Below are 18,083 nucleotides of genomic sequence, written 5' to 3' on the forward strand. Positions count from 1 at the left end.
ATGTGTACAAGGAGGAAATATTAGCATAAATAAAATATTTCCTAATAGTCAATAATTTTCTAAGTATACTTGCTTGAAAATTGCTGTACAAAGTTTTATGATGCCCAGCAGAGTTTTTCTGATGGATAAAACCCAAGACATGTCACATGCTGTGTGCAGATAAGTACTTACAAATAATTTTAGCAGTTTGACAAAAAACAAAATTCAATTGTGCAAATTAGTAAATACAATCTATTTTGAGAGATTTGAAAAAACAACATTCAGTTGAAATTCACTACTATAAGATAATAGAACCATTTCAAAGAATCTGAAAATTTGGGCTCATCTGGGATTTGAACCTGGGACCTCTCGCACCCTAAGCGAGAATCATACCCCTAGACCAACGAGCCACCTACTTGAAGATTTTTCTTTGGATTTTTCAATTGATTTTAAGAAAATAGCTTTTTGTTTTTAAAACACCATATACATTTATGTAAAAATTAATTTGTAGAATAAATAAAATATTTCCTTATGGTCCAGTAGATAGTTTTCTAAAAACATTCAAAGCTATCTAGACAGAAGGGAACCTGCAGTTTTCCTGATATACCACAATATGGTTGAAATTTGAATAAGAATGCTCTTATTTGTAGTACAACTAAAATGTTTCCGTAAGATTCTATTGATAGTTTTCTATGTGTGCTTATTTGGAAAGTGCAGTGACAAGATATAAAAATGGCGACAGAGTTTGGACTTGTCTGATCGATAAAACCCAAGACTTGTAAAAAGCTATGTGTAAATCATGCATAAATAGAAGAAAGGCAATAGGAAAATGATGAAGGCAAGATTCATAAGTATGTACAAATTCTATTGGGAGTATGGCAAAAACAAAACTCAGTTGATGCTATTGACTTAGCCAATTGAGAAAATCAGATATATATAAACCATGAGATGCACCGTAAAAAGAAAGAGAGGGCTTGTCAGGGAATTGAACCAGGGACCTGTCGCGCCCAAAACGAAAATCATAGAATCATCAAGTAAGCATGTTTTATTTGATATCTTAACCAATTTTATGTGAAAATTATATTATTTTAAAGCAGTCACTAATGTGTACAAGGAGGAAATATTAGCAGAAATAAAATATTTCCTAATAGTCAATAATTTTCTAAGTATACTTGCTTGAAAATTGCTGTACAAAGTTTTATGATGCCCAGCAGAGTTTTTCTGATGGATAAAACCCAAGACATGTCACATGCTGTGTGCAGATAAGTACTTACAAATAATTTTAGCAGTTTGACAAAAAACAAAATTCAATTGTGCAAATTAGTAAATACAATCTATTTTGAGAGTTTTGAAAAAACAACATTCAGTTGAAATTCACTCAGGAAATTGACTACAATAAGATAATAGAACCATTTCAAAGAATCTGAAAATTTGGGCTCATCCAGGATTTGAACCCGGGACCTCTTGCACCCAAAGCAAAAATCATACCCCTAGACCAACAAGCCACCTACCTGAAGATTTTTCTTTGGATTTTTCAATTGATTTTTAGAAAATTGCTTTTTGTTATTAAAACACCATATACACTTATGTAAAAATGAATTTGTAGAATAAAAAAAATATTTCCTTATGGTCCAGTAGATAGTTTTCTAAGGTATGCATATAGGAAAAGTACCGGGACAAGATTTGTGAGTGCCTACAGAGTTTGGACTTCTCTCATGGTCGAAGCTAAAGACTAGTCATACGCAATGTACAAATCATGCTTCCAGACACAGAAGAAAGGCAAAAGAATACCTTGCAATTTCATTTTTGAACTTTTTGTGTTTCAAAGTGAGACTATTCTTTGAAAACATTCAAAGCTATCTAGACAGAAGGGAACCTGCAGTTTTCCTGATATACCACAATACGGTTGAAATTTTAATAAGAATGCTCTTATTTGTAGTACAACTAAAATGTTTCAGTAAGATTCTATTGATAGTTTTCTATGTGTGCTTATTTGGAAAGTGCTGTGACAAGATATAAAAATGGCAACAGAGTTTGGACTTGTCTGATCGATAAAACCCAAGACTTGTAAAAAGCTATGTGTAAATCATGCATAAATAGAAGAAAGGCAATAGCAAAATGATGAAGGCAAGATTCATAAGTATGTACAAAAGAATACCTTGCAATTTCATTTTTGAACTTTTTGTGTTTCAAAGTGAGACTATTCTTTGAAAACATTCAAAGCTATCTAGACAGAAGGGAACCTGCAGTTTTCCTGATATACCACAATACGGTTGAAATTTTAATAAGAATGCTCTTATTTGTAGTACAACTAAAATGTTTCCGTAAGATTCTATTGATAGTTTTCTATGTGTGCTTATTTGGAAAGTGCAGTGACAAGATATAAAAATGGCGACAGAGTTTGGACTTGTCTGATCGATAAAACCCAAGACTTGTAAAAAGCTATGTGTAAATCATGCATAAATAGAAGAAAGGCAATAGGAAAATGATGAAGGCAAGATTCATAAGTATGTACAAATTCTATTGGGAGTATGGCAAAAACAAAACTCAGTTGATGCTATTGACTTAGCCTATTGAGAAAATCAGATATATATAAACCATGAGATGCACCGTAAAAAGAAAGAGAGGGCTCATCAGGGAATTGAACCAGGGACCTGTCGCGCCCAAAAGAAAAATCATAGAATCATCAAGTAAGCATGTTTTATTTGATATCTTAACCAATTTTATGTGAAAATTATATTATTTTAAAGCAGTCACTAATGTGTACAAGGAGGAAATATTAGCAGAAATAAAATATTTCCTAATAGTCAATAATTTTCTAAGTATACTTGCTTGAAAATTGCTGTACAAAGTTTTATGATGCCCAGCAGAGTTTTTCTGATGGATAAAACCCAAGACATGTCACATGCTGTGTGCAGATAAGTACTTACAAATAATTTTAGCAGTTTGACAAAAAACAAAATTCAATTGTGCAAATTAGTAAATACAATCTATTTTGAGAGTTTTGAAAAAACAACATTCAGTTGAAATTCACTCAGGAAATTGACTACAATAAGATAATAGAACCATTTCAAAGAATCTGAAAATTTGGGCTCATCCGGGATTTGAACCCAGGACCTCTCGCACCCTAAGCGAGAATCATACCCCTAGACCAACGATCCACCTACCTGAAGATTTTTCTTTGGATTTTTCAATTGATTTTTAGAAAATAGCTTTTTGTTTTTAAAACACCATATACATTTATGTAAAAATGAATTTGTAGAATAAAAAAAATATTTCCTTAAATACCAGTAGATAGTTTTCTAAGGTATGCATATAGGAAAAGTGCAGGGACAAGATTTGTGAGTGCCTACAGAGTTTGGACTTCTCTCATGGACGAAGCTAAAGACTTGTCATATGCAATGTACAAATCATGCTTCCAGACACAGAAGAAAGGCAAAAGAAAACCTTGCAATTTCATTTTTGAACTTTTTGTGTTTCAAAGTGAGACTATTCTTTTAAAACATTCAAAGCTATCTAGACAGAAGGGAACCTGCAGTTTTCCTGATATACCACAATACGGTTGAAATTTTAATAAGTATGCTCTTATTTGTAGTACAACTAAAATGTTTCCGTAAGATTCTATTGATAGTTTTCTATGTGTGCTTATTTGGAAAGTGCAGTGACAAGATATAAAAATTGCGACAGAGTTTGGACTTGTCTGATCGATAAAACCCAAGACTTGTAAAAAACTATGTGTAAATAATGCATAAATAGAAGAAAGGCAATAGGAAAATGATGAAGGCAAGATTCATAAGTATGTACAAATTCTATTGGGAGTATGGCAAAAACAAAACTCAGTTGATGCTATTGACTTAGCCAATTGAGAAAATCAGATATATATAAACCATGAGATGCACCGTAAAAAGAAAGAGAGGGCTCGTCAGGTAATTGAACCAGGGACCTGTCGCGCCCAAAACGAAAATCATAGAATCATCAAGAAAGCATGTTTTATTTGATATCTTAACCAATTTTATGTGAAAATTATATTATTTTAAAGCAGTCACTAATGTGTACAAGGAGGAAATATTAGCATAAATAAAATATTTCCTAATAGTCAATAATTTTCTAAGTATACTTGCTTGAAAATTGCTGTACAAAGTTTTATGATGCCCAGCAGAGTTTTTCTGATGGATAAAACCCAAGACATGTCACATGCTGTGTGCAGATAAGTACTTACAAATAATTTTAGCAGTTTGACAAAAAACAAAATTCAATTGTGCAAATTAGTAAATACAATCTATTTTGAGAGATTTGAAAAAACAACATTCAGTTGAAATTCACTACTATAAGATAATAGAACCATTTCAAAGAATCTGAAAATTTGGGCTCATCTGGGATTTGAACCTGGGACCTCTCGCACCCTAAGCGAGAATCATACCCCTAGACCAACGAGCCACCTACTTGAAGATTTTTCTTTGGATTTTTCAATTGATTTTAAGAAAATAGCTTTTTGTTTTTAAAACACCATATACATTTATGTAAAAATTAATTTGTAGAATAAATAAAATATTTCCTTATGGTCCAGTAGATAGTTTTCTAAAAACATTCAAAGCTATCTAGACAGAAGGGAACCTGCAGTTTTCCTGATATACCACAATACGGTTGAAATTTGAATAAGAATGCTCTTATTTGTAGTACAACTAAAATGTTTCCGTAAGATTCTATTGATAGTTTTCTATGTGTGCTTATTTGGAAAGTGCAGTGACAAGATATAAAAATGGCGACAGAGTTTGGACTTGTCTGATCGATAAAACCCAAGACTTGTAAAAAGCTATGTGTAAATCATGCATAAATAGAAGAAAGGCAATAGGAAAATGATGAAGGCAAGATTCATAAGTATGTACAAATTCTATTGGGAGTATGGCAAAAACAAAACTCAGTTGATGCTATTGACTTAGCCAATTGAGAAAATCAGATATATATAAACCATGAGATGCACCGTAAAAAGAAAGAGAGGGCTTGTCAGGGAATTGAACCAGGGACCTGTCGCGCCCAAAACGAAAATCATAGAATCATCAAGTAAGCATGTTTTATTTGATATCTTAACCAATTTTATGTGAAAATTATATTATTTTAAAGCAGTCACTAATGTGTACAAGGAGGAAATATTAGCAGAAATAAAATATTTCCTAATAGTCAATAATTTTCTAAGTATACTTGCTTGAAAATTGCTGTACAAAGTTTTATGATGCCCAGCAGAGTTTTTCTGATGGATAAAACCCAAGACATGTCACATGCTGTGTGCAGATAAGTACTTACAAATAATTTTAGCAGTTTGACAAAAAACAAAATTCAATTGTGCAAATTAGTAAATACAATCTATTTTGAGAGTTTTGAAAAAACAACATTCAGTTGAAATTCACTCAGGAAATTGACTACAATAAGATAATAGAACCATTTCAAAGAATCTGAAAATTTGGGCTCATCCAGGATTTGAACCCGGGACCTCTCGCACCCTAAGTGAGAATCATACCCCTAGACCAACAAGCCACCTACCTGAAGATTTTTCTTTGGATTTTTCAATTGATTTTTAGAAAATTGCTTTTTGTTTTTAAAACACCATATACATTTATGTAAAAATGAATTTGTAGAATAAAAAAAATATTTCCTTATGGTCCAGTAGATAGTTTTCTAAGGTATGCATATAGGAAAAGTGCCGGGACAAGATTTGTGAGTGCCTACAGAGTTTGGACTTCTCTCATGGACGAAGCTAAAGACTAGTCATATGCAATGTACAAATCATGCTTCCAGACACAGAAGAAAGGCAAAAGAATACCTTGCAATTTCATTTTTGAACTTTTTGTGTTTCAAAGTGAGACTATTCTTTGAAAACATTCAAAGCTATCTAGACAGAAGGGAACCTGCAGTTTTCCTGATATACCACAATACGGTTGAAATTTTAATAAGAATGCTCTTATTTGTAGTACAACTAAAATGTTTCCGTAAGATTCTATTGATAGTTTTCTATGTGTGCTTATTTGGAAAGTGCAGTGACAAGATATAAAAATGGCGACAGAGTTTGGACTTGTCTGATCGATAAAACCCAAGACTTGTAAAAAGCTATGTGTAAATCATGCATAAATAGAAGAAAGGCAATAGGAAAATGATGAAGGCAAGATTCATAAGTATGTACAAATTCTATTGGGAGTATGGCAAAAACAAAACTCAGTTGATGCTATTGACTTAGCCTATTGAGAAAATCAGATATATATAAACCATGAGATGCACCGTAAAAAGAAAGAGAGGGCTCGTCAGGGAATTGAACCAGGGACCTGTCGCGCCCAAAAGAAAAATCATAGAATCATCAAGTAAGCATGTTTTATTTGATATCTTAACCAATTTTATGTGAAAATTATATTATTTTAAAGCAGTCACTAATGTGTACAAGGAGGAAATATTAGCAGAAATAAAATATTTCCTAATAGTCAATAATTTTCTAAGTATACTTGCTTGAAAATTGCTGTACAAAGTTTTATGATGCCCAGCAGAGTTTTTCTGATGGATAAAACCCAAGACATGTCACATGCTGTGTGCAGATAAGTACTTACAAATAATTTTAGCAGTTTGACAAAAAACAAAATTCAATTGTGCAAATTAGTAAATACAATCTATTTTGAGAGTTTTGAAAAAACAACATTCAGTTGAAATTCACTCAGGAAATTGACTACAATAAGATAATAGAACCATTTCAAAGAATCTGAAAATTTGGGCTCATCCGGGATTTGAACCCAGGACCTCTCGCACCCTAAGCGAGAATCATACCCCTAGACCAACGATCCACCTACCTGAAGATTTTTCTTTGGATTTTTCAATTGATTTTTAGAAAATAGCTTTTTGTTTTTAAAACACCATATACATTTATGTAAAAATGAATTTGTAGAATAAAAAAAATATTTCCTTAAATTCCAGTAGATAGTTTTCTAAGGTATGCATATAGGAAAAGTGCAGGGACAAGATTTGTGAGTGCCTACAGAGTTTGGACTTCTCTCATGGACGAAGCTAAAGACTTGTCATATGCAATGTACAAATCATGCTTCCAGACACAGAAGAAAGGCAAAAGAAAACCTTGCAATTTCATTTTTGAACTTTTTGTGTTTCAAAGTGAGACTATTCTTTTAAAACATTCAAAGCTATCTAGACAGAAGGGAACCTGCAGTTTTCCTGATATACCACAATACGGTTGAAATTTTAATAAGTATGCTCTTATTTGTAGTACAACTAAAATGTTTCCGTAAGATTCTATTGATAGTTTTCTATGTGTGCTTATTTGGAAAGTGCAGTGACAAGATATAAAAATTGCGACAGAGTTTGGACTTGTCTGATCGATAAAACCCAAGACTTGTAAAAAACTATGTGTAAATAATGCATAAATAGAAGAAAGGCAATAGGAAAATGATGAAGGCAAGATTCATAAGTATGTACAAATTCTATTGGGAGTATGGCAAAAACAAAACTCAGTTGATGCTATTGACTTAGCCAATTGAGAAAATCAGATATATATAAACCATGAGATGCACCGTAAAAAGAAAGAGAGGGCTCGTCAGGGAATTGAACCAGGGACCTGTCGCGCCCAAAACGAAAATCATAGAATCATCAAGTAAGCATGTTTTATTTGATATCTTAACCAATTTTATGTGAAAATTATATTATTTTAAAGCAGTCACTAATGTGTACAAGGAGGAAATATTAGCAGAAATAAAATATTTCCTAATAGTCAATAATTTTCTAAGTATACTTGCTTGAAAATTGCTGTACAAAGTTTTATGATGCCCAGCAGAGTTATTCTGATGGATAAAACCCAAGACATGTCACATGCTGTGTGCAGATAAGTACTTACAAATAATTTTAGCAGTTTGACAAAAAACAAAATTCAATTGTGCAAATTAGTAAATACAATCTATTTTGAGAGTTTTGAAAAAACAACATTCAGTTGAAATTCACTCAGGAAATTGACTACAATAAGATAATAGAACCATTTCAAAGAATCTGAAAATTTGGGCTCATCCAGGATTTGAACCCGGGACCTCTTGCACCCAAAGCAAAAATCATACCCCTAGACCAACGAGCCACCTACTTGAAGATTTTTCTTTGGATTTTTCAATTGATTTTAAGAAAATAGCTTTTTGTTTTTAAAACACCATATACATTTATGTAAAAATTAATTTGTAGAATAAATAAAATATTTCCTTATGGTCCAGTAGATAGTTTTCTAAAAACATTCAAAGCTATCTAGACAGAAGGGAACCTGCAGTTTTCCTGATATACCACAATACGGTTGAAATTTGAATAAGAATGCTCTTATTTGTAGTACAACTAAAATGTTTCCGTAAGATTCTATTGATAGTTTTCTATGTGTGCTTATTTGGAAAGTGCAGTGACAAGATATAAAAATGGCGACAGAGTTTGGACTTGTCTGATCGATAAAACCCAAGACTTGTAAAAAGCTATGTGTAAATCATGCATAAATAGAAGAAAGGCAATAGGAAAATGATGAAGGCAAGATTCATAAGTATGTACAAATTCTATTGGGAGTATGGCAAAAACAAAACTCAGTTGATGCTATTGACTTAGCCAATTGAGAAAATCAGATATATATAAACCATGAGATGCACCGTAAAAAGAAAGAGAGGGCTTGTCAGGGAATTGAACCAGGGACCTGTCGCGCCCAAAACGAAAATCATAGAATCATCAAGTAAGCATGTTTTATTTGATATCTTAACCAATTTTATGTGAAAATTATATTATTTTAAAGCAGTCACTAATGTGTACAAGGAGGAAATATTAGCAGAAATAAAATATTTCCTAATAGTCAATAATTTTCTAAGTATACTTGCTTGAAAATTGCTGTACAAAGTTTTATGATGCCCAGCAGAGTTTTTCTGATGGATAAAACCCAAGACATGTCACATGCTGTGTGCAGATAAGTACTTACAAATAATTTTAGCAGTTTGACAAAAAACAAAATTCAATTGTGCAAATTAGTAAATACAATCTATTTTGAGAGTTTTGAAAAAACAACATTCAGTTGAAATTCACTCAGGAAATTGACTACAATAAGATAATAGAACCATTTCAAAGAATCTGAAAATTTGGGCTCATCCAGGATTTGAACCCGGGACCTCTTGCACCCAAAGCAAAAATCATACCCCTAGACCAACAAGCCACCTACCTGAAGATTTTTCTTTGGATTTTTCAATTGATTTTTAGAAAATTGCTTTTTGTTATTAAAACACCATATACACTTATGTAAAAATGAATTTGTAGAATAAAAAAAATATTTCCTTATGGTCCAGTAGATAGTTTTCTAAGGTATGCATATAGGAAAAGTACCGGGACAAGATTTGTGAGTGCCTACAGAGTTTGGACTTCTCTCATGGTCGAAGCTAAAGACTAGTCATACGCAATGTACAAATCATGCTTCCAGACACAGAAGAAAGGCAAAAGAATACCTTGCAATTTCATTTTTGAACTTTTTGTGTTTCAAAGTGAGACTATTCTTTGAAAACATTCAAAGCTATCTAGACAGAAGGGAACCTGCAGTTTTCCTGATATACCACAATACGGTTGAAATTTTAATAAGAATGCTCTTATTTGTAGTACAACTAAAATGTTTCAGTAAGATTCTATTGATAGTTTTCTATGTGTGCTTATTTGGAAAGTGCTGTGACAAGATATAAAAATGGCAACAGAGTTTGGACTTGTCTGATCGATAAAACCCAAGACTTGTAAAAAGCTATGTGTAAATCATGCATAAATAGAAGAAAGGCAATAGCAAAATGATGAAGGCAAGATTCATAAGTATGTACAAAAGAATACCTTGCAATTTCATTTTTGAACTTTTTGTGTTTCAAAGTGAGACTATTCTTTGAAAACATTCAAAGCTATCTAGACAGAAGGGAACCTGCAGTTTTCCTGATATACCACAATACGGTTGAAATTTTAATAAGAATGCTCTTATTTGTAGTACAACTAAAATGTTTCCGTAAGATTCTATTGATAGTTTTCTATGTGTGCTTATTTGGAAAGTGCAGTGACAAGATATAAAAATGGCGACAGAGTTTGGACTTGTCTGATCGATAAAACCCAAGACTTGTAAAAAGCTATGTGTAAATCATGCATAAATAGAAGAAAGGCAATAGGAAAATGATGAAGGCAAGATTCATAAGTATGTACAAATTCTATTGGGAGTATGGCAAAAACAAAACTCAGTTGATGCTATTGACTTAGCCTATTGAGAAAATCAGATATATATAAACCATGAGATGCACCGTAAAAAGAAAGAGAGGGCTCATCAGGGAATTGAACCAGGGACCTGTCGCGCCCAAAAGAAAAATCATAGAATCATCAAGTAAGCATGTTTTATTTGATATCTTAACCAATTTTATGTGAAAATTATATTATTTTAAAGCAGTCACTAATGTGTACAAGGAGGAAATATTAGCAGAAATAAAATATTTCCTAATAGTCAATAATTTTCTAAGTATACTTGCTTGAAAATTGCTGTACAAAGTTTTATGATGCCCAGCAGAGTTTTTCTGATGGATAAAACCCAAGACATGTCACATGCTGTGTGCAGATAAGTACTTACAAATAATTTTAGCAGTTTGACAAAAAACAAAATTCAATTGTGCAAATTAGTAAATACAATCTATTTTGAGAGTTTTGAAAAAACAACATTCAGTTGAAATTCACTCAGGAAATTGACTACAATAAGATAATAGAACCATTTCAAAGAATCTGAAAATTTGGGCTCATCCGGGATTTGAACCCAGGACCTCTCGCACCCTAAGCGAGAATCATACCCCTAGACCAACGATCCACCTACCTGAAGATTTTTCTTTGGATTTTTCAATTGATTTTTAGAAAATAGCTTTTTGTTTTTAAAACACCATATACATTTATGTAAAAATGAATTTGTAGAATAAAAAAAATATTTCCTTAAATACCAGTAGATAGTTTTCTAAGGTATGCATATAGGAAAAGTGCAGGGACAAGATTTGTGAGTGCCTACAGAGTTTGGACTTCTCTCATGGACGAAGCTAAAGACTTGTCATATGCAATGTACAAATCATGCTTCCAGACACAGAAGAAAGGCAAAAGAAAACCTTGCAATTTCATTTTTGAACTTTTTGTGTTTCAAAGTGAGACTATTCTTTTAAAACATTCAAAGCTATCTAGACAGAAGGGAACCTGCAGTTTTCCTGATATACCACAATACGGTTGAAATTTTAATAAGTATGCTCTTATTTGTAGTACAACTAAAATGTTTCCGTAAGATTCTATTGATAGTTTTCTATGTGTGCTTATTTGGAAAGTGCAGTGACAAGATATAAAAATTGCGACAGAGTTTGGACTTGTCTGATCGATAAAACCCAAGACTTGTAAAAAACTATGTGTAAATAATGCATAAATAGAAGAAAGGCAATAGGAAAATGATGAAGGCAAGATTCATAAGTATGTACAAATTCTATTGGGAGTATGGCAAAAACAAAACTCAGTTGATGCTATTGACTTAGCCAATTGAGAAAATCAGATATATATAAACCATGAGATGCACCGTAAAAAGAAAGAGAGGGCTCGTCAGGTAATTGAACCAGGGACCTGTCGCGCCCAAAACGAAAATCATAGAATCATCAAGAAAGCATGTTTTATTTGATATCTTAACCAATTTTATGTGAAAATTATATTATTTTAAAGCAGTCACTAATGTGTACAAGGAGGAAATATTAGCATAAATAAAATATTTCCTAATAGTCAATAATTTTCTAAGTATACTTGCTTGAAAATTGCTGTACAAAGTTTTATGATGCCCAGCAGAGTTTTTCTGATGGATAAAACCCAAGACATGTCACATGCTGTGTGCAGATAAGTACTTACAAATAATTTTAGCAGTTTGACAAAAAACAAAATTCAATTGTGCAAATTAGTAAATACAATCTATTTTGAGAGATTTGAAAAAACAACATTCAGTTGAAATTCACTACTATAAGATAATAGAACCATTTCAAAGAATCTGAAAATTTGGGCTCATCTGGGATTTGAACCTGGGACCTCTCGCACCCTAAGCGAGAATCATACCCCTAGACCAACGAGCCACCTACTTGAAGATTTTTCTTTGGATTTTTCAATTGATTTTAAGAAAATAGCTTTTTGTTTTTAAAACACCATATACATTTATGTAAAAATTAATTTGTAGAATAAATAAAATATTTCCTTATGGTCCAGTAGATAGTTTTCTAAAAACATTCAAAGCTATCTAGACAGAAGGGAACCTGCAGTTTTCCTGATATACCACAATACGGTTGAAATTTGAATAAGAATGCTCTTATTTGTAGTACAACTAAAATGTTTCCGTAAGATTCTATTGATAGTTTTCTATGTGTGCTTATTTGGAAAGTGCAGTGACAAGATATAAAAATGGCGACAGAGTTTGGACTTGTCTGATCGATAAAACCCAAGACTTGTAAAAAGCTATGTGTAAATCATGCATAAATAGAAGAAAGGCAATAGGAAAATGATGAAGGCAAGATTCATAAGTATGTACAAATTCTATTGGGAGTATGGCAAAAACAAAACTCAGTTGATGCTATTGACTTAGCCAATTGAGAAAATCAGATATATATAAACCATGAGATGCACCGTAAAAAGAAAGAGAGGGCTTGTCAGGGAATTGAACCAGGGACCTGTCGCGCCCAAAACGAAAATCATAGAATCATCAAGTAAGCATGTTTTATTTGATATCTTAACCAATTTTATGTGAAAATTATATTATTTTAAAGCAGTCACTAATGTGTACAAGGAGGAAATATTAGCAGAAATAAAATATTTCCTAATAGTCAATAATTTTCTAAGTATACTTGCTTGAAAATTGCTGTACAAAGTTTTATGATGCCCAGCAGAGTTTTTCTGATGGATAAAACCCAAGACATGTCACATGCTGTGTGCAGATAAGTACTTACAAATAATTTTAGCAGTTTGACAAAAAACAAAATTCAATTGTGCAAATTAGTAAATACAATCTATTTTGAGAGTTTTGAAAAAACAACATTCAGTTGAAATTCACTCAGGAAATTGACTACAATAAGATAATAGAACCATTTCAAAGAATCTGAAAATTTGGGCTCATCCAGGATTTGAACCCGGGACCTCTCGCACCCTAAGTGAGAATCATACCCCTAGACCAACAAGCCACCTACCTGAAGATTTTTCTTTGGATTTTTCAATTGATTTTTAGAAAATTGCTTTTTGTTTTTAAAACACCATATACATTTATGTAAAAATGAATTTGTAGAATAAAAAAAATATTTCCTTATGGTCCAGTAGATAGTTTTCTAAGGTATGCATATAGGAAAAGTGCCGGGACAAGATTTGTGAGTGCCTACAGAGTTTGGACTTCTCTCATGGACGAAGCTAAAGACTAGTCATATGCAATGTACAAATCATGCTTCCAGACACAGAAGAAAGGCAAAAGAATACCTTGCAATTTCATTTTTGAACTTTTTGTGTTTCAAAGTGAGACTATTCTTTGAAAACATTCAAAGCTATCTAGACAGAAGGGAACCTGCAGTTTTCCTGATATACCACAATACGGTTGAAATTTTAATAAGAATGCTCTTATTTGTAGTACAACTAAAATGTTTCCGTAAGATTCTATTGATAGTTTTCTATGTGTGCTTATTTGGAAAGTGCAGTGACAAGATATAAAAATGGCGACAGAGTTTGGACTTGTCTGATCGATAAAACCCAAGACTTGTAAAAAGCTATGTGTAAATCATGCATAAATAGAAGAAAGGCAATAGGAAAATGATGAAGGCAAGATTCATAAGTATGTACAAATTCTATTGGGAGTATGGCAAAAACAAAACTCAGTTGATGCTATTGACTTAGCCTATTGAGAAAATCAGATATATATAAACCATGAGATGCACCGTAAAAAGAAAGAGAGGGCTCGTCAGGGAATTGAACCAGGGACCTGTCGCGCCCAAAAGAAAAATCATAGAATCATCAAGTAAGCATGTTTTATTTGATATCTTAACCAATTTTATGTGAAAATTATATTATTTTAAAGCAGTCACTAATGTGTACAAGGAGGAAATATTAGCAGAAATAAAATATTTCCTAATAGTCAATAATTTTCTAAGTATACTTGCTTGAAAATTGCTGTACAAAGTTTTATGATGCCCAGCAGAGTTTTTCTGATGGATAAAACCCAAGACATGTCACATGCTGTGTGCAGATAAGTACTTACAAATAATTTTAGCAGTTTGACAAAAAACAAAATTCAATTGTGCAAATTAGTAAATACAATCTATTTTGAGAGTTTTGAAAAAACAACATTCAGTTGAAATTCACTCAGGAAATTGACTACAATAAGATAATAGAACCATTTCAAAGAATCTGAAAATTTGGGCTCATCCGGGATTTGAACCCAGGACCTCTCGCACCCTAAGCGAGAATCATACCCCTAGACCAACGATCCACCTACCTGAAGATTTTTCTTTGGATTTTTCAATTGATTTTTAGAAAATAGCTTTTTGTTTTTAAAACACCATATACATTTATGTAAAAATGAATTTGTAGAATAAAAAAAATATTTCCTTAAATTCCAGTAGATAGTTTTCTAAGGTATGCATATAGGAAAAGTGCAGGGACAAGATTTGTGAGTGCCTACAGAGTTTGGACTTCTCTCATGGACGAAGCTAAAGACTTGTCATATGCAATGTACAAATCATGCTTCCAGACACAGAAGAAAGGCAAAAGAAAACCTTGCAATTTCATTTTTGAACTTTTTGTGTTTCAAAGTGAGACTATTCTTTTAAAACATTCAAAGCTATCTAGACAGAAGGGAACCTGCAGTTTTCCTGATATACCACAATACGGTTGAAATTTTAATAAGTATGCTCTTATTTGTAGTACAACTAAAATGTTTCCGTAAGATTCTATTGATAGTTTTCTATGTGTGCTTATTTGGAAAGTGCAGTGACAAGATATAAAAATTGCGACAGAGTTTGGACTTGTCTGATCGATAAAACCCAAGACTTGTAAAAAACTATGTGTAAATAATGCATAAATAGAAGAAAGGCAATAGGAAAATGATGAAGGCAAGATTCATAAGTATGTACAAATTCTATTGGGAGTATGGCAAAAACAAAACTCAGTTGATGCTATTGACTTAGCCAATTGAGAAAATCAGATATATATAAACCATGAGATGCACCGTAAAAAGAAAGAGAGGGCTCGTCAGGGAATTGAACCAGGGACCTGTCGCGCCCAAAACGAAAATCATAGAATCATCAAGTAAGCATGTTTTATTTGATATCTTAACCAATTTTATGTGAAAATTATATTATTTTAAAGCAGTCACTAATGTGTACAAGGAGGAAATATTAGCAGAAATAAAATATTTCCTAATAGTCAATAATTTTCTAAGTATACTTGCTTGAAAATTGCTGTACAAAGTTTTATGATGCCCAGCAGAGTTATTCTGATGGATAAAACCCAAGACATGTCACATGCTGTGTGCAGATAAGTACTTACAAATAATTTTAGCAGTTTGACAAAAAACAAAATTCAATTGTGCAAATTAGTAAATACAATCTATTTTGAGAGTTTTGAAAAAACAACATTCAGTTGAAATTCACTCAGGAAATTGACTACAATAAGATAATAGAACCATTTCAAAGAATCTGAAAATTTGGGCTCATCCAGGATTTGAACCCGGGACCTCTTGCACCCAAAGCAAAAATCATACCCCTAGACCAACGAGCCACCTACTTGAAGATTTTTCTTTGGATTTTTCAATTGATTTTAAGAAAATAGCTTTTTGTTTTTAAAACACCATATACATTTATGTAAAAATTAATTTGTAGAATAAATAAAATATTTCCTTATGGTCCAGTAGATAGTTTTCTAAAAACATTCAAAGCTATCTAGACAGAAGGGAACCTGCAGTTTTCCTGATATACCACAATACGGTTGAAATTTGAATAAGAATGCTCTTATTTGTAGTACAACTAAAATGTTTCCGTAAGATTCTATTGATAGTTTTCTATGTGTGCTTATTTGGAAAGTGCAGTGACAAGATATAAAAATGGCGACAGAGTTTGGACTTGTCTGATCGATAAAACCCAAGACTTGTAAAAAGCTATGTGTAAATCATGCATAAATAGAAGAAAGGCAATAGGAAAATGATGAAGGCAAGATTCATAAGTATGTACAAATTCTATTGGGAGTATGGCAAAAACAAAACTCAGTTGATGCTATTGACTTAGCCAATTGAGAAAATCAGATATATATAAACCATGAGATGCACCGTAAAAAGAAAGAGAGGGCTTGTCAGGGAATTGAACCAGGGACCTGTCGCGCCCAAAACGAAAATCATAGAATCATCAAGTAAGCATGTTTTATTTGATATCTTAACCAATTTTATGTGAAAATTATATTATTTTAAAGCAGTCACTAATGTGTACAAGGAGGAAATATTAGCAGAAATAAAATATTTCCTAATAGTCAATAATTTTCTAAGTATACTTGCTTGAAAATTGCTGTACAAAGTTTTATGATGCCCAGCAGAGTTTTTCTGATGGATAAAACCCAAGACATGTCACATGCTGTGTGCAGATAAGTACTTACAAATAATTTTAGCAGTTTGACAAAAAACAAAATTCAATTGTGCAAATTAGTAAATACAATCTATTTTGAGAGTTTTGAAAAAACAACATTCAGTTGAAATTCACTCAGGAAATTGACTACAATAAGATAATAGAACCATTTCAAAGAATCTGAAAATTTGGGCTCATCCAGGATTTGAACCCGGGACCTCTCGCACCCTAAGTGAGAATCATACCCCTAGACCAACAAGCCACCTACCTGAAGATTTTTCTTTGGATTTTTCAATTGATTTTTAGAAAATTGCTTTTTGTTTTTAAAACACCATATACATTTATGTAAAAATGAATTTGTAGAATAAAAAAAATATTTCCTTATGGTCCAGTAGATAGTTTTCTAAGGTATGCATATAGGAAAAGTGCCGGGACAAGATTTGTGAGTGCCTACAGAGTTTGGACTTCTCTCATGGACGAAGCTAAAGACTAGTCATATGCAATGTACAAATCATGCTTCCAGACACAGAAGAAAGGCAAAAGAATACCTTGCAATTTCATTTTTGAACTTTTTGTGTTTCAAAGTGAGACTATTCTTTGAAAACATTCAAAGCTATCTAGACAGAAGGGAACCTGCAGTTTTCCTGATATACCACAATACGGTTGAAATTTTAATAAGAATGCTCTTATTTGTAGTACAACTAAAATGTTTCCGTAAGATTCTATTGATAGTTTTCTATGTGTGCTTATTTGGAAAGTGCAGTGACAAGATATAAAAATGGCGACAGAGTTTGGACTTGTCTGATCGATAAAACCCAAGACTTGTAAAAAGCTATGTGTAAATCATGCATAAATAGAAGAAAGGCAATAGGAAAATGATGAAGGCAAGATTCATAAGTATGTACAAATTCTATTGGGAGTATGGCAAAAACAAAACTCAGTTGATGCTATTGACTTAGCCTATTGAGAAAATCAGATATATATAAACCATGAGATGCACCGTAAAAAGAAAGAGAGGGCTCGTCAGGGAATTGAACCAGGGACCTGTCGCGCCCAAAAGAAAAATCATAGAATCATCAAGTAAGCATGTTTTATTTGATATCTTAACCAATTTTATGTGAAAATTATATTATTTTAAAGCAGTCACTAATGTGTACAAGGAGGAAATATTAGCAGAAATAAAATATTTCCTAATAGTCAATAATTTTCTAAGTATACTTGCTTGAAAATTGCTGTACAAAGTTTTATGATGCCCAGCAGAGTTTTTCTGATGGATAAAACCCAAGACATGTCACATGCTGTGTGCAGATAAGTACTTACAAATAATTTTAGCAGTTTGACAAAAAACAAAATTCAATTGTGCAAATTAGTAAATACAATCTATTTTGAGAGTTTTGAAAAAACAACATTCAGTTGAAATTCACTCAGGAAATTGACTACAATAAGATAATAGAACCATTT

The 18,083-nt window shown here is 32.3% G+C and overlaps 8 non-coding genes across 8 annotated transcripts; all 8 read right to left on the minus strand.

Moving 5' to 3' along the window:
• Positions 1 to 1,412: 1,412 nt before the first annotated feature.
• Positions 1,413 to 1,484, minus strand: TRNAP-UGG (transfer RNA proline (anticodon UGG)). The gene has a single exon. It is a non-coding gene; the product is annotated as a tRNA-Pro (tRNA).
• Positions 1,485 to 3,068: 1,584 nt separating this feature from the next.
• TRNAP-AGG (transfer RNA proline (anticodon AGG)) lies at positions 3,069 to 3,140 on the minus strand. The gene has a single exon. It is a non-coding gene; the product is annotated as a tRNA-Pro (tRNA).
• Positions 3,141 to 6,728: 3,588 nt separating this feature from the next.
• TRNAP-AGG (transfer RNA proline (anticodon AGG)) lies at positions 6,729 to 6,800 on the minus strand. The gene has a single exon. It is a non-coding gene; the product is annotated as a tRNA-Pro (tRNA).
• Positions 6,801 to 8,017: 1,217 nt separating this feature from the next.
• Positions 8,018 to 8,089, minus strand: TRNAP-UGG (transfer RNA proline (anticodon UGG)). Its single transcript has one exon. It is a non-coding gene; the product is annotated as a tRNA-Pro (tRNA).
• Positions 8,090 to 9,112: 1,023 nt separating this feature from the next.
• TRNAP-UGG (transfer RNA proline (anticodon UGG)) lies at positions 9,113 to 9,184 on the minus strand. Its single transcript has one exon. It is a non-coding gene; the product is annotated as a tRNA-Pro (tRNA).
• A 1,584-nt stretch (positions 9,185 to 10,768) lies between these two features.
• Positions 10,769 to 10,840, minus strand: TRNAP-AGG (transfer RNA proline (anticodon AGG)). Its single transcript has one exon. It is a non-coding gene; the product is annotated as a tRNA-Pro (tRNA).
• Positions 10,841 to 14,428: 3,588 nt separating this feature from the next.
• TRNAP-AGG (transfer RNA proline (anticodon AGG)) lies at positions 14,429 to 14,500 on the minus strand. The gene has a single exon. It is a non-coding gene; the product is annotated as a tRNA-Pro (tRNA).
• A 1,217-nt stretch (positions 14,501 to 15,717) lies between these two features.
• TRNAP-UGG (transfer RNA proline (anticodon UGG)) lies at positions 15,718 to 15,789 on the minus strand. Its single transcript has one exon. It is a non-coding gene; the product is annotated as a tRNA-Pro (tRNA).
• Positions 15,790 to 18,083: the final 2,294 nt, after the last annotated feature.

This window comes from Taudactylus pleione, unplaced genomic scaffold (genome assembly GCF_031769625.1).
Source record: "Taudactylus pleione unplaced genomic scaffold, aTauple2 ptg000192l, whole genome shotgun sequence".
In the NCBI taxonomy this organism is placed as follows: Eukaryota; Metazoa; Chordata; class Amphibia; order Anura; family Myobatrachidae; genus Taudactylus; species Taudactylus pleione.